At 36.3% G+C, this 15,929-nt stretch overlaps 1 protein-coding gene across 7 annotated transcripts in view; it reads left to right on the forward strand.

Annotated features, from left to right (window-relative positions):
- The window catches only part of MED15 (mediator complex subunit 15), a 442,919-nt gene that overhangs the window by 70,696 nt on the left and 356,294 nt on the right, over positions 1-15,929 (forward strand). The window lies entirely within an intron of this gene.

A 15,929-nucleotide genomic window follows, 5' to 3' on the forward strand; every position in this document is an offset into this window, starting at 1 on the left:
ATAAAACCATTGTTAGTTTGCCACAGCAAAAACCCAACGGCCTTCAAAAATATTTCAAAAACATTGCTACCTGTTGAATGGAAATCCAATCTAAGAGCATAGGTGACTGGAAATTTTTCATGGCTGGTTTCTCAATCATTTTGTGCACAAGGCTGAAAAATAGTGCCATCATTTATGGCACTATTTATGGCATTATTTTTTGATAACACACCAGGTCACTCAACAACTGTGTGACTATTTTGGAAACATAAAGGTAATATTCTAGCCTCCAAATACAATTTCCCTCATACAATCCATGGATCAAGGGCTCATATAGACTTTTAAAAAGTATTACGTATAAACAGCACTTAGACAGCAGTAAGGGCTGCTGAAGGAGAAAATGGCAAATCATTGAAGCAGTTCTGGGAAGAGTACGACATTTACAAAGCTGTTAAAACATCGATGCTGCCTAAAGTGAAATTACATCTACCACAAATGCCATCTTGGAGCTCACCTCCCCCACACTTTGTTCACGACGCTAAGGGATCTGAAGATGTAACCTTGTGGAAATAACCAGGAAATCTGATTTAAATCTACAGGAAAATGATTTTACTGAATTGTTGTGAAGTCATACAAAGAAAATGAGCAATTAAACTTTAATGAAGCTTGAAGACCAGAGAAACGAAGACAGTGTTTCAGAGGAAGAGTAAGAAGCTGAACCACCAAAATGATTTGAGACTAAGCAGATGGAAGAATGCTTTAATATGATTGACAAAGGGCTGCCTGGCTTAGAGGCTCAAAATTCAATGGTTTGTGAAAGTGTTTAGAGCAATACATGATGCTATTGCATGCTATAAACTAATTTATGACAAGAAAAAAAAAAAGCTACAGTACAAACATCATTGCACAAGTACACGTACTTCCATAAATCAGAGAATAAAAGGTCCTACACCGTCAATAGCTGCAGAATTTGAGCACATAATATTTGACTAGTATATATGTGTATTCGTAATATATATACATATTTGGGTCTGGGAACAGGAATATAGGACTTCTGGAGCTGCTGCAAACAGATAAGTTTTCTTTGAAATTTTATATTTTTGATTACTTAACATACTAATTTGTTTTACAAATAAATTAAATAGGTTTAGTAGCATTCATTAGACTATTTTTTAAAATTAGCTAGTGATTTTGTACATTACAACTTTCTATTCATACCGCTATCATATTGGTGTTTTGGCAGGAATATCGTAGTGTAATTAGTAGCGCAGAAGGCTAATAGGATTTTAATTGTAATAAATAAGTGTTTTGAAGGTTTTAATCACTTTTTGGGCTTATATCTTTTGTATTTAGTTAAGGATATAACTAATTTAACATTGTGATCTAGAGTATAGCGTAACTTGATAGTGTATAACTGGAACTTTATAGCTAAGGCATAACATAAAACTATATAGTGGAATATGCATCACTGCATTAGCTTAGTATAGTATTGTTTAGTCTAGTACAGGGTTTCCCAAAGTGTTGTCCGTGAAAAGAAAATACTGGTCTGTGAACAACTTCTTTGAAATATACCTACATAAAACTATAAGAAAATTTCCTTTCCTAAAATATTTGAGAATCTTGTAGTTAATTCATTTATTTCAGTGGTTAGAGAAATTTGGGTGGAAGAATATTTAAAGGCGTTAAGAAATTGGTTCAGCATGACCGATTTTTTGTATGGTTGTGGGATGATAACTGTGGAAATGCAAAAGCATCCCGTTATTAGTGGGTTTTCTATATATGCTGAAATTTAGTTTTTGTCCTAATCTGTGTATAGCAAAATTAAGGAAGTTTATGGAGTGGGTTTCTGCTTCAATTTCTAATTCAAATTTTAATCTCTGATGGATGTTATTAAAAACCTGAAGAATATTGTTTATGGTCAAATGATCTGTGATAATTAGGATGTCATCCAGATATCTTCCCTAATATGTGATCTGTGATATAAATGGATCAAGATGGATCTTTTCTAATTTGTCTAAGTATAGTTCGGCAATAGGTCCACTGATGTTTAGGCCCATTGGGAGGCCGAAAATCTGTTTGTATATTTTTTCTTGAAAGAGAATGTAATTTTGCATTTACTAATAGTTTTGTTAGTTCGAATATTCTGTCTTTGGGGAGTCTGGTGTTATTAATTTTTATATTATCATTGTTTAAGTAGGCCCAGACTATGTCTAAGGCGTAAGGTATATTTGAGAATGAGTTTACATAAAATGAGTTTACATAAAATTTTACAATTTTATGTAAACTTTTAATAATAAACAATGAAATGAATTACCTATCTTTTATATATATTTACTGATGTTAATGAATACATAATTGCATTATTACTGGTATGTTAAATGTCCTAATGGTAGTGTCATTTCCTGAACCTATGAGTATAATGATTGAAAATACATTAATTTATAGCTATAGGTGGGCCATGAAAAAAAAAAATCTGCAAACACCGGTTTTTGCTTGAAAAAGTTTGGAAAACTGTGGTGTACTATAGTATAGTCAGTTAATCAATTAATTTAATTAGCCTTATTAATTGCATCATATTTAAATGGAAATCATGCCCCAGACTAGAGCAGCAAAGCAACGTGCACAAAGTAGGAGTGCTGTGACTCAGGGAGAACTGAAGGGATCATTTCTCCAATGCATCACAGCCTAAAAAAAATGGGCAACTTGTGAAATGTTTTTGGACCTTTCTAGAACAGGACATGATCTGGCCACGGAGGATGTCTTTGTGTGTGTGTGTTCTAGGTGCACGGACTGTCAGGAAATTAGGCTCCAACTCAGTGTTCTAATGGGCATCTATGAGAGTTTGAAGAGTAGGGTGAGCCCATCAAGCTCTGAGCTGACTAACTCACTGCCATAGCTCACTCTTGTGCATCAGGCAACACAGCGGCAACCTTCAGAGCAGAATGCACACTTCCCACAGGAGCTAGTTATTGTCGATGACTCTATTGTCAGGGAGATGAAGTTATTGTGCAAAAAGGACAGGTGGAATAGGACGAGGGTATGTCTGCCAGGGGAAAAAGTTTGATCATCTAGGGAAGATATCATCTTTTAAGGGCACAAAAGTTGATTTGTACACATTGGCACTAATGACATTTGGAGTAGACCTGCAGACTTATTTAACAAATACAGGTCAATGTTAAAAACAGTCGCAAGTTATGGTTAAATTTGAGTGTCTAAAATTCTGATGAGAGCTTTGTCAACCAATTCGGCCGTGGAGAGATTGTGCAAGGATCATGTGGTAGAATTTTTCTCAGTGTGGTCTGTGCTTGTTAATAGGAGAGATTGTTTCTACAAGGATGGGATATGCTTAAATAGAAAGGATGCAAGAATATTTGCTGATTCTATCAAGGCAGTGTTCGGTGGGTCAGAAAACTGCTAGCTTGGTGGGGGTTCACAGACTAATATATTCACAGGCAGAGGTGAAAGTGATTCTTGCACTGTTTCTGTTGGAATGAGCAGCAGCCTGGTGGGTGGGTGGGGTGCTGGGAATTTCGGGGACTGTTTGGAGTCGTCATGGAAGAAGTAAATACATGGGTTGCGTTAGGGTAACTAAGAGTAAGAACAGGTGCATGTTATACCTGCACTTACACCAATGCTAGGAGTATAGTAAATAAATTTGATGAATTTGAGGTGCTTGTGAAGACATCAAGGTTTGATGTTGTTGGGATATCAGAGATGTGTCACACAGGTATAAGGAATGCAGAAATGCAATTTTGGGGAGTACAATATGTACAGAGAGGACAGACAGGATAGGAGGGGTGATGCTGTTAGTCAAGAAACACACAAAATCTAAGGAAGTGCATTTAGTTGACATGGAGGAACAGTGCAATTTTGAGTCAGTTTGGTGTTTACACAAGCCCTGGGAAAGCAAAGCTGAGAGTAGGACTGTTAAAGGCCTAATGACTCTGATGTGTACAATGAACAGCTGTACAGAGAAATAGGGGCCAGTAAATCAGATTGTCTTATAATGGGGGGATTTTAACTTACCAGATAAAGACTGGAACATGTGGGGATTGGTTACGCACACACTAGCAAGACTTTTGTGGATTTATTGCAGTATTGTTTTCTACAGCAGCATGTTTGAGAGGCAACCAGAGGGAGTAATAACCTTGATCTGATTATCAGCAGTACTTCTTCATGCTTTAAGAATCTGCAGATAAAAGAACCAGTAGGTGGTTCCTTTATCTTAGTTAGCTGACAAATGGAATGAGGTTTTGCACCTACATTTACACACAAGGAGATCTGGAGGGAAGTGGAGGCTGGGAGCTAAATGATTTTGTAAGAACTGACAGCAAAGTGGAGAAGAAATATACAGATGTATATTTCTCTTCCCTTTGAGATGGTGCACTATGGCCATAGTTGCCGATGCGCCTAATAAATCCCTAAACCAACCTCTTTGAGATATATATACACTACTCAAGGCCACACTTTGAGTACCGTATATATGTCTGGAGGCTTCATTTTAGGAAACATGTGGAGCTGCTGGAATGAATACAGAGAAGGGCAAACAGATTATGGAGTGGAACAAAGGATTGCTGTTACCAAGAAAGGCTTAAGTTCTGCAAATTGCAATTTCTAGAGACTAGGTTCCTGCGGGGTGATCTAATTGAGGTGTGTAAGGCCTTGAATGGTTTGAGTACGCTCAGTGGGATTCTTCCTCTTGCACAGATTACTCACCTGAGGGGACATAAATTGAAATTGAGGAAAATACAATTGTAGAATAGGTGTGCAGAAATTTGCGTTTAGCCAGCAGGTGGTTGATATTTGGAACAACTATTATTTATTTATTTATTTTTTTTTTTGGGTGATGCTACATAAGCTTGCTTTCTTTCATCATATGCTTCTATTAATGCTAATGCTAATAAAGCTTATCAGGTTTATTTATTCTTGTTTGCCATGTATCCAAGGTCTTCAATCCAAATCACAATTTTTCCATTTCTTCTTTTGATATGCCTCTTTTCTTGGAAATGATTGTGGATTGCATTGGTACAGAATTTTTTTTGTTGCCTAATTTGCACTTTATCTTTAATAATAGTTCTAACAGTCAGTCGGTTTGTTCATTTCATAAGCACATGCAATGATTACATACATATTACCCTTTCCATGTCGTATAATAATTTCTTCTTTAGTCTCCATAGTCATGATGTGTCTCTTCTTACCACTGAATTCTCCTCACGTTTTGTGTTTCTCAGATATATTTAGGGAGTATATTTTGTTTATAATAAGCACAATGTAAACTCACTAACAAGACACAGCTTGCACCTAAGGTAGAACCAGACAAAACGGCAATGAGACTATCAGTTGAGGTCCTTGAGGTTGTCACAGACATTCTCTCAGACATATGCCAGACAAGCTGTACTTGCTACCTGGGAGTCTAAAATGCTGATGGAACTGATATTCGGGTGACACTCAAGTGAAGTGGACCCAAATTCGGCGAAGTCCGGACGGTCCATGACAGCCAAATCCTCTGCTTGCACCTTAACAATGGTGGGACTGTTAGTAATCCTGGGTATAACCTCCATGCACAAGTACATGGTGGGTGACTACCCAGGTGTGAACCAACATAAGCAGGAGTCGAGGTGTGGCGCCCTCACCACATGGAGGAATGCTGCCCCTCTATGTTACCAGGCAGTACTAGGTGGTTGATGACTCTCATCAACCGGTGCAATACCACCACTTTGCTTATTGGAGGCTTGAAGTGGTGGTGGAACCCACCACTTCAAGCCTCCAATAAGCAAGTTTAGTCTCTAGAGCTAAGTTCCAGTCAACCCTTCCCCACCTCTTCCATCATGCAGTATGATTGATGACTTTTGAGGTTATGATGAACATCATGGCAAGATCCAATCTTCCTTACATTTCGAGGGTACAGCTCTATAACGGTGTTCGCAGACCAGCTGCTAGTTAGTACCCCAGACCGAACCTATTGGTAACTCTCTAGGGGGCTTCCAGATCAGCTAGTGTATAATCTTGCTACCTCTACTCTGCCAGATAGTGACTGGAAGTACGAGTAGTGTGGATGCGGGGAGCATTGTCGAGGCCACGTTATGTCAAGGATCTGGGTATATTCTTACCATGTGTACGCCATATCCAAAAATTTCATTACTTCATACAGCATGTCCCACCCACTTTTTCTTACTATTGAATACGCCATGAATTGTCAAACTAATAGAGCAAGCTTATCTGCGAAAAGATCTAAACCTCCCAAGCCCTTCCTAATTCATTTCACAAATATATGTGGTCTCAACTCTAATCTCAACGATATCCATTTCCACTTGCAATCTGCCAAATCCCATATACTTTTTCTGACAGAATCTCAGTTATCGGTTGATTCAACTACTGCTCATCTCAGTTGCCCAAATTATTTGCTGTACGAGTGCTTTCGCCTCAAAGGTGGTACTTGTGCATATGTTCGTTCTGATATTCCCTGTCAGAGACTTAGCAATCTGGAATCTCCTCTCTTCGATCTTCTCTGGCTTAAAATCTCTCTACCTCATTGTGTCAAATTCACCTGTTGTCTCTACCGTTCTTCCAATTCCACTAATCACTTGGAGCTCTTTGACTTCCTCTCTTTGCAACTTGACTTTCTCCAGTCCAACTTTTCTAACAGTGAGGTAATTTTCCTTGGTAATTTTAATGTTCACAACTCCAGCTGGCTTCCGTTTTCTAGTCACACCAACCCAGCTGGTCGAGATCTTGAGGCTTTTGCAATTACTAATGATCTTGCACATTATTCATTTATCTACAAGAATACCGGACAATCCTAATCATACAGCCAATACGCTTGATCTTTTTCTCACAAACAACCCTTCTAAGTACATGGTCGAAGTGAGAGGTCCTTTAGGCACTTCAGATCACAACTTGGTGATTGTCTCTTCTCCAATGGAACCTTTATCTCATGGCTATTCCCAACCTCGTGTTGTTTGGCATTACAAGAATGCAAAATGGGATGACTTGCAAGATTTCTTCTTCTTTTTTTTTTTTTTTTTTCCTTGGTCGGATTACCGTTTCAAAACTTCTGATGTCAACGTTTGCTCAGATCGTGTCAGTGAAATTATTCTTGCAGGAATGGAATCCTTTATCCCACACTCCACTTTAAAATCTCGTCCTTTATCTAAACCTTAGTTTTCCAATAAATGTGGTAAGGCTGTTCAGGAGAAGAATGTTGCATATCATAATTAGCTTGTTTCCAATTCCTCAATTTCATTTTCTGCCTACACCAAAGCTTGCAACAATTGTAAAGCAGTTATTAATCAGAAAAAACTAGAGTTTGAACAGGCTAAGAGTAGAAAACTTGCTTCTTATCCTAATGGTAGCTGAGCATTCTGGTCTCTTGCCAAAGCTATTGGCCGTAACCTTTGCCCATCTCTGCTCCCACCTTTGTCCAAACCAGATGGTTCTGTTGTCAATTCAGCCAAGGATAAAGCTGACTTGCTAGCATCCCATTTTTCTTCCAACTTGTGTATTAATGATCTTGGTAAAACACCTCCCGCCATTCCCAACACGCTCCATTCAATGCCTCCTGTGGTCTTCCGTCAAAAGGATGTCAGAAGGATTTTGACGAATCTTGATGCTAAGAAAGCTCCAGGTCCCGATGGTATTTCTCCACTTGTTCTCAAAACCTGTGCTCCTGAACTTACTCCTATTCTTTGCCTCCTTTTTTCACTTTCTTATTCCTTGGGTGTTTTTCCTTCTGCTTGGAAATTTGCTCATGTCCAGACAGTTCCTAAAAAGGGTGACAAATACCTCCCATACAATTATCGTCCCATTGCAATTACTTCTACTCTTTCTAAAGTAATGGAGAAATCAATTAACCGCCAACTTTTAAACTACCCAGAAACCTTCCATCTGATCAACGATCGCCAGTATGGATTCCGTCAGTGTCGATCCACTGGTGATATTCTCGCTTATGTTACTCATTTATGGACTAATTCAAGGAAAGGTTCGGTGAAACACAAGTAGTTGCTCTTGACATCTCAAAGGCTTTCGATTGTGTTTGGCATAAAGGTCTTCTAAACAAGCTTCCATCTTAGCCAACTGTTTTTAGTAACTGGTTATGAGATTTTCTCTCTGATCACTCACTGAGGGTGATGGTAGATGGCTCTCTGTCTTCTAACTTCTCTACTAATGCCACTGTCCCTCAAGGTTCAGTTCTTTCCCCCACTCTTTTCCTCTTGTATATTAATGACCTTCCATTGACTGGAAATTCTATCCATAGTTTTGCTGATGATAGCACATTGCATTCCACTTTCCATTTTGAGAAACCTTGGCCTGCTCAATCAGCTTCAACTTCCCGAAAATCTGCTACCAATTCCTTAAATTCAGATCTTCAGGTAATTCTGCAGTGGGGCAAAGACAACTTAGTTGATTTCAACCCTTCCAAAACTCAGTCTTGTCTTATATCTCGCAAAAAGGTTTCTTCTGCTCCTGTGCTTATATTTAGTGACACTCCGATTTCTAGGCAAAATGATATATCTCTTTTGGGGATTAACCTGACTTCTGATCTCTCTTGGCACAAGCACATTACAAATATTGCTTCTTCTGCATCTAAAAAATTTGGTTTTCTCTTTTGCTCTCGGCGTTATTTTTCTTCCAAACAGCTGCTCACTCTGTATAAATCGCAAATCCGCCCTTCCATGGAACCTCTCTCAGGCTTCTTGATTGCATTCAGAAGAGGGCAGTTAGGTTATTTAATCACTCATCTCCAACAGAGTCTCTCCACTCGCTGTCTCATAGACGTACTGTTTCTGCTGCATGCCTCTTCTACAGATACTTCCATGGGCACTGTTCTTCTAAATTGGCTTCTATAATTTCTGCTCTCTCTTTCAAAACAGTCCGAACATGTGCCGCCACCAGTCAACATCCATTTACTGTCCAACTTAAAAATCACAGAATCAACTTTTCATCTTCCTCGTTTATTCTTTCAACTGCTGTTTTCTGGAACAACCTTCCTTCATACGTATTTCCTGAAAATTACAGTCTACAGAAGTTCAAGTCCAACATCAACAAATATCTTTCGTATTCTCAACCTCCAACCCAAGCACAGTACTAAGTAATATAGGTTCTAACACATCTCTTGTTTGGGATTTACATAAAAAAAAAAAAAAAAAAGGGAATCCCATCTATTAAGCTGCAAGTGGCACTGGCCTATGTGTCAACATATCTGTAGCTAACACTATCTGTTGGTTGAGCTGGACACAATACCATATTATGTAGTATATGTATGTGTACTTATTGGGCTTCATAGTCCCTTTTGATTTGGATTAGTTGTATATAATGTGTACTTATTGGGCTTCATAGTCCCTTTTGATTTGGATTAGTTGTATATAATGTGTACTTATTGGGCTTCATAGTCCCTTTTGATTTGGATTAGTATATAATGTGCTTATTGGGCTTCATAGTCCCTTTTGATTTGAATTAGTAATATAATGTGTACACGCACATATATACCATATATATGCATGTTAATGACTAGAAGTCGAAGTTCTCAAATTGTTTAAATTAAAGAAAATCTACTGCCACAAATGTGTATCTTCAAATCTGTAAGTTGAGGACCTACTGTACTGTTGTTATCAGCAGTTGTATTACAAAAACTATGCATGCTAGAAAAAATCTGAGAACATATTTGAAATTGGTGTTCAAAATGTTTGCATTATTGACTTGTATAATCATTTGATGTTTAACAGATAATCCAAGAGAGAAATCTACTGACTAATCTGAGTGCATTAATGTGTGAAAACATGCTGCACTGCTAAATAGTTCTTGGTTGTATGTAATGTTTTTTCCACATTTACACCAGTAATAATGCATTGACAACAAGAGAAATATAAAATCACTTTTAGTTAATTGTGTATGCATGAACTGTTTATTCTAATGTGCTATCTTTCTTATGTTGAAGTTACATTGGCTCTATATCCACTAATAATGGGAAATACAAACTTAGTTAAGGGAGCCAGAGTTCATTTGCAAAATGAGATTATTATATGTATGGGGTAGCCTCTTTTTTGTGTAATTTTATATGTCCAAAAATCTATGGAATATTTAAGATTTAGGCCTTTTTATCTTTTAAAGTTGCCATCATAATTCAGTCCAGTTACCATAATTTTTTTTTTTACTATATTATTGTTTTTAGTAACCAAAATTTTAATATGCTTTTTGTATGACAAAGGTATATGTAAGATAGTATTAACAATATCTGGCATCTTCATATGATAATGAGCCATGTCCATTATTACAATACCTCTTTATCAGCTTTCTGTATTACACCAGTAATTTTATTTCAGCTTAAGGCTTTTAGGCCCTGTTTCTCATTATATGATAGAATATTCCGGGAAGGTTCAGATTTTTTGAATTATGATGACCTGAGAATCAAGTTTATTATATAACAAATATTCTGCTGTGATAATGAATCTTTTGGTTCTGATTTGCCATGTTTCCAAGTTCTGCAATCCACTCCTTTGTAATCTTTCCTCACTTGAATGTGCATTCCTGTTCTCACCAAGGTCATCCATCTTTGGACCTTTTTGAGAAACTCCATAGCTTTCCTTAAATTGGCTTCCAAACTGGAATACACTATTCCATATACTAACTTGTGTAATGGGACTATAACTTCTTTCACTTTAGATATAAAGGCACAGTAAATCATTGATATGATGCATGCTTTCAGGGCTGCTTGCTTACACTGCAATTGATATGAATATTGTTGTGATCTGAATAATCTTGCTGTGTGCTAGAGAATAGTGCCCACTTCAGCCTAGTGCTACTTTGGTGAAATTTTTTTTGTCTCTAATTTCTGTGTGGTCCAGGCGTTCTGTGCTCTCTGTGCCGTTAAAAACCTTCAAAGTGATAGTTTAAATCAACTGTGTGCATGCACACACACACACACACACAGAGAGAGAGAGAGAGAGACTGACTTCTTATTTATGATTTTATTTCATGTTCAATATTATCTGAGAAACAATTTCTGACGTGATAAATTAAACAGAACTTTTGGCAATCTTGTCATTTAGCAAACTTTGTAAAATCTACCACTTTACAATTCTAAATTCTTTAAAATCTAGCACATTCTACAACAACAACAAAAAATATAAATAAATAAATGACAACATACATTTTACTATGTAATCCATACAACAACAAAAAAATAATAATAATAAACATTTTTCACTTTATAATATGCTAACGGTGTCTTGTCCTTTAATCTTTTTTTGTGAATAGCAAGATTTAAAATGCCTGTATAATGGTATTAATTCTCATAGGAGAACAACCTTGTCTTTAAAAAGAGTTGCCCTGTTATTTCACTACTTTCAAACTGACAACATCGCCAAAAAAGTTAATTACCATTTTTTTAAAAGATGAATTTGCTATGACATCCCATTTCAGGGCTGACTGATCCTTTGTCAGATAGCAGCGGTCGCTGGTGGTAACTCGCAGACAAAACAGCTGTAAAGAAATTCGGTGCAAGATGCCATGCAGCATATGAAATGAGAGTTTCATATGCTGCATGGCATCTTTTGTGAAAGGACACATGTTCTGAAACAGGCTGTCATAGCAGTCTCATCATTTAAATAACATCTTTTGAGAGTTATCCTCTTGATGATGCCATCTGTTTGAAAGTAGTGCAGTACCAGGGCAACTAATTACAAAGGCATGTTTGCTCTACTGTGAGGATTAAGACCATCTGCATTATCTATGCAGTTTAAATTCTGCTGGCTGCAAAAACAGACAAAAGGACAGAGGTTGTGCTGCAAACATTAATTTCTCTAAATCTATATACAGGCACTCCCTGACTTACATAAGGGTTGTGTTTCGCGGAACTCTGTGCAAGTCGAATTTTATTTAAGTCGGAATTTTCCTAAATGCTTATGCAGCACTCGCAACTATGCTCGCTGAATTTGTTTGAAGCAAAAAGAAATGTTCGAAGAACACGTAAACAGAATTATTTATTCAATTTTTTTTATTTCATGCGTAGAAAAAATTACAAAAGTGTGCAATTATAAAATTACAAAAAAAAAAGGGAGGGGACAGGCATAATTGTCAGCAAGTTTTACCTTTCAAGCATCGTTGACAGAATCAACATCTCCAGCTGATAAGTATGCTGCTGCAGAGGTTGAGGGCTGTGGAAATTTAGAAGGGGTTTTTTCAACGCATCACAATTTCTCTGCTGCTGCAAAATCGGCACTGGCGACTTCACTGCATACTTTAACGTTGTGGAAACCGGTACGATGCTTGAACCTATTAAACCGCCCATTGCTTGCCACGAACTTGGCTTGGGGTTCGCCATACATTATCCTTAATGTGCTCATAAATATTTCTTACTTTTGCTTGAATGGCCTGTAGACTCGGGGACACTTGCTTCTGAATCTGATTTTCCATCCATATTATAGCTTTTCCATCTTCTATATAGCACCTGAATGCTGTTTTGTGATCACTGTTGATCTTAAATGTGTTGATCCTTTAAAATGTTCTTTTATACGTGCACTGTCCTTTGAAATAGCCTTCACTGTTGAAGCAGTGAGACTTAATTCCCATGCAATAGATGACAGACTTTGTTCTGACTCTTAATCATTTTCATCTTCATTTCTAAATCAACTTGCATGTTCCGTTAGTCGCTTTCCCTTCTCATTGTAATAAATAAATAGGAATGAAGAGAAGATTCTGAAAATTATTTGTTTCTTATATGATTGAAGATTTTAGTGAAGGGGAACACATTTCACCATAATAACGTAAAAACCCACACAATTCCATTTATCGGGATTATCGCAAATGCAGTAAGATCGATTTTACTACCCATTTATGATTAGATGCATTAACAGAAAAGCCCAATAAACTGGAATGTGCAAATTGATTTTTTTTTTATGATTGTGACCTCGAGAAATGTTGTTTAGAAAAATATCAACAAAGCCGTTAAAAATTGATTCTTATAATGGAACATATGATAATGATGAAAGGGTATTGCTCCATTATAAAAATGACATTTTAGAGAGATAATAGCTTAATTATATAGCGAAAATTTCAACTTCTGAAGTCTTGGAATGAATTACAGAAAAAACAGTGTGTTATTGGGTTTACATTGCAATGCTTTCACAATACCCCCATTTATTCCTGTGGGATGCAAAATACGTTTCCACGATTTTTTTAGTTTTCACCGGCCAGCAAAAACTTATGTGAAATTGAATTTATGTAAGTCCGAGTATTATGTAAGTTGGGGATTGCCTGTACTATAACTTAATATATTTTAGCTGTATTATAACTTTGAATTTAGGGTTATCTCTTATTAAGTACATTTCATAACTTAATACAAACTGCTCTTGCAAATTACAGTTACACCACTAGTCATGTAGCTGTTGCATGAGTTGGAGACAAGTATATTTTTGCTTTAGGACAGCTTTGAGCAAAGAGAGATAGAAAATGCCGAGATACAGCTGGAAAAATGCATACTGGATTAGATTTATGGTTAATCTCTTCATAAACAATTTATTGATTTACACAAACAATTGATTTAATTCCACACAATCAAGGTCCCCTGCCATTATAACTAATCACATAACTTGTCAGGTGCATAACTAAAGTAGGAATCAAAACAAAAGGCCACTTGCTTGGCTTCATACTAACTTTATGGAAGAGAAGGCCTAGAGAGTGACCTTAACCACCTTTTATTTTTTTTCTTTGCTATAATTATAATTTTACAGCAGGCCCCCGTTATAATGCAGTTCGCTTTATGCTGATTCGCTATAATGCTGTTCTTATATTATAACCCGTATCTGACTATAACGCTGTCACAGATCACTATAACGCTCTTTTACAGATTGCATTTTTGGCATATTTAACGAAATTGTTTCATTTGGTGGAGTCGATAGCTTGAAAATGAATAGCAAAACAGCATTAAAACGTGTCCCACGCCGACTTGAGAAATTTTCCCATGCTCAGTGAAATTTTTTCCACGCTAATTTAATACAGTACAGTGATCTGTTACGTAGTTCCAAGATCAACATTTTAAAAAAATTATCAAGTATATTGCTTGTAATATTTGCGTTATATGCATTTATCCAAAGACTAATCATCACTCAGTACAGTATTAGACATTGTGCGTAATGGACAGTTTACTCGAACATTGTATCATAATTAATGCAACCAACGCAGTTACATTTTCGAAGAGTCAATAATGGCGGATAAGAATGAAAAAGCAACAAAGTCTGGACGCAGTACGAAGATTATATATGTAAGAAAAAACTGAATTTGAAAATTAAATTAGTCGTTTTGAAGCGAATCGATTCCGGTCAACGACAAGCGAATGTGTGCCATAATTTAGGACTTGCAAGTTTAACTGTAGGAACAATTATAAAAAAATAAAGAATTAATTTTAGCAGCGGGAAAGATAGCCGTTCCACTGCAAGTAACTAGGGCCAGGCCGGCTATTAGGATTGAAATGGAAAGACTAACTAATTTTATTAAAAATAATATCCAATGCAAAATTCAGTTAAGTTAAATATTATAAAAGAGAGAGAGAGAGAGAGAGAGAGAGAGAGAGAGAGAGAGAGAGAGAGAGATTAGCCAATATGATGATCTGAAGAAAACTCACCTAAAAAAAAAAAAAATGTGGAACCATTTAAAACTGGTAAGGGCTGGTTGAATAGATTTGAAATCCAGGGAGAAGCCCCAAGTGCAAGTCAAGGAGCCCAAACTTTCAAAAAAGAACTTGTTAAAATTATTGAAGAGGGGTATTATATGTTATACTTCTCAACAAGTTTTTAACATAGATGAAACAGGACTTTTATAGAAACGAATGCCTAAAATAAGTTTCATGTCGAAAGAAAAAAAAAAAACATGCCAGGTTTCAAAGCGGCGAAGGATCAGTTGACTTTATTGTTAGGTGGTAATGCTGCAGGGGATTTAAAATTAATACCCCTTTTAGTTTATTTGGAAGATGGCCAAAGTTCAACTCAAAATCGGCACATTTCATGATTAAATTCATCAATTAAATTAAATCAATTTAGATCAATTAAATTCATGATTTTAATTGGAATTTAAGTTTAATTTTGATACTTAAGTAGTTACCACATAATTATATATGTATGTAATGCAGAATATTTTATATGTACAAATATTTGAATATTAAATATTTTGACTGACATTTGTGTAGCTTTTCACTATTGTTTATTATTGATTAGGAAATATCCTATGGCACCGACCGCAACTCACAAATACGTATGTTACCTTATGGGAATGTGGCGCGTGCTTAGCGCGGATTCACTTAGCGCTCTGTTTTTCCGGAACGAATTATCAACGTTAAGCAGGGGTCACCTGTAATGATAACAAAAACAGAACATAGTGATCTTTGTTATTCTTGTGAGAAACTGAATGCGTTAATAAAACCAAAATGTAAAATAAACTGATTTGCTCATAGCTCTCTATATTATTATTGCTTAAGAATAGTTCATTTTTATCATATTATCCAATGTGAAAGTATTTTTTTTCTGCAAGCACATCCACTGATGTTTTGTCTGATACTGCACTAGGCATTCGTTTAAAATTTACATTACAATATATGACATTTGTTGCGACTTTGTTTATTGGCGTTTGTCCATATTTAACAAATCAAACTGCTTATTTACATTTTTTTTGAAAACTGCTATTTACATTACTCTCTTTGAATAATTGTAAAGGTTTGGAGATGTGAATAAGTTTGGCTATTAGTGCTTAATATTCTTTGAAATGTACTTCTCCAAAACTGCTCAACACTAGGTATACCTCAGTAAAATTTGGAAAATTTTAAAATCCTGCACCTCTCAATCCCTGAGAGTGCTGGATTTTAGAGAGTTTTCTGTATATAATTTGATATAAAGGAGTATTTTATTTTATTATTACAGTCGAAGCTCTATATAGCAGTCTCCCCAGGGGAATGAGAACAACAG

The sequence above is a fragment of the Mastigoproctus giganteus genome, chromosome 5 (genome assembly GCF_048544385.1).
Source record: "Mastigoproctus giganteus isolate SK-2022 chromosome 5, ASM4854438v1, whole genome shotgun sequence".
Taxonomy (NCBI): domain Eukaryota; kingdom Metazoa; phylum Arthropoda; class Arachnida; order Uropygi; family Thelyphonidae; genus Mastigoproctus; species Mastigoproctus giganteus.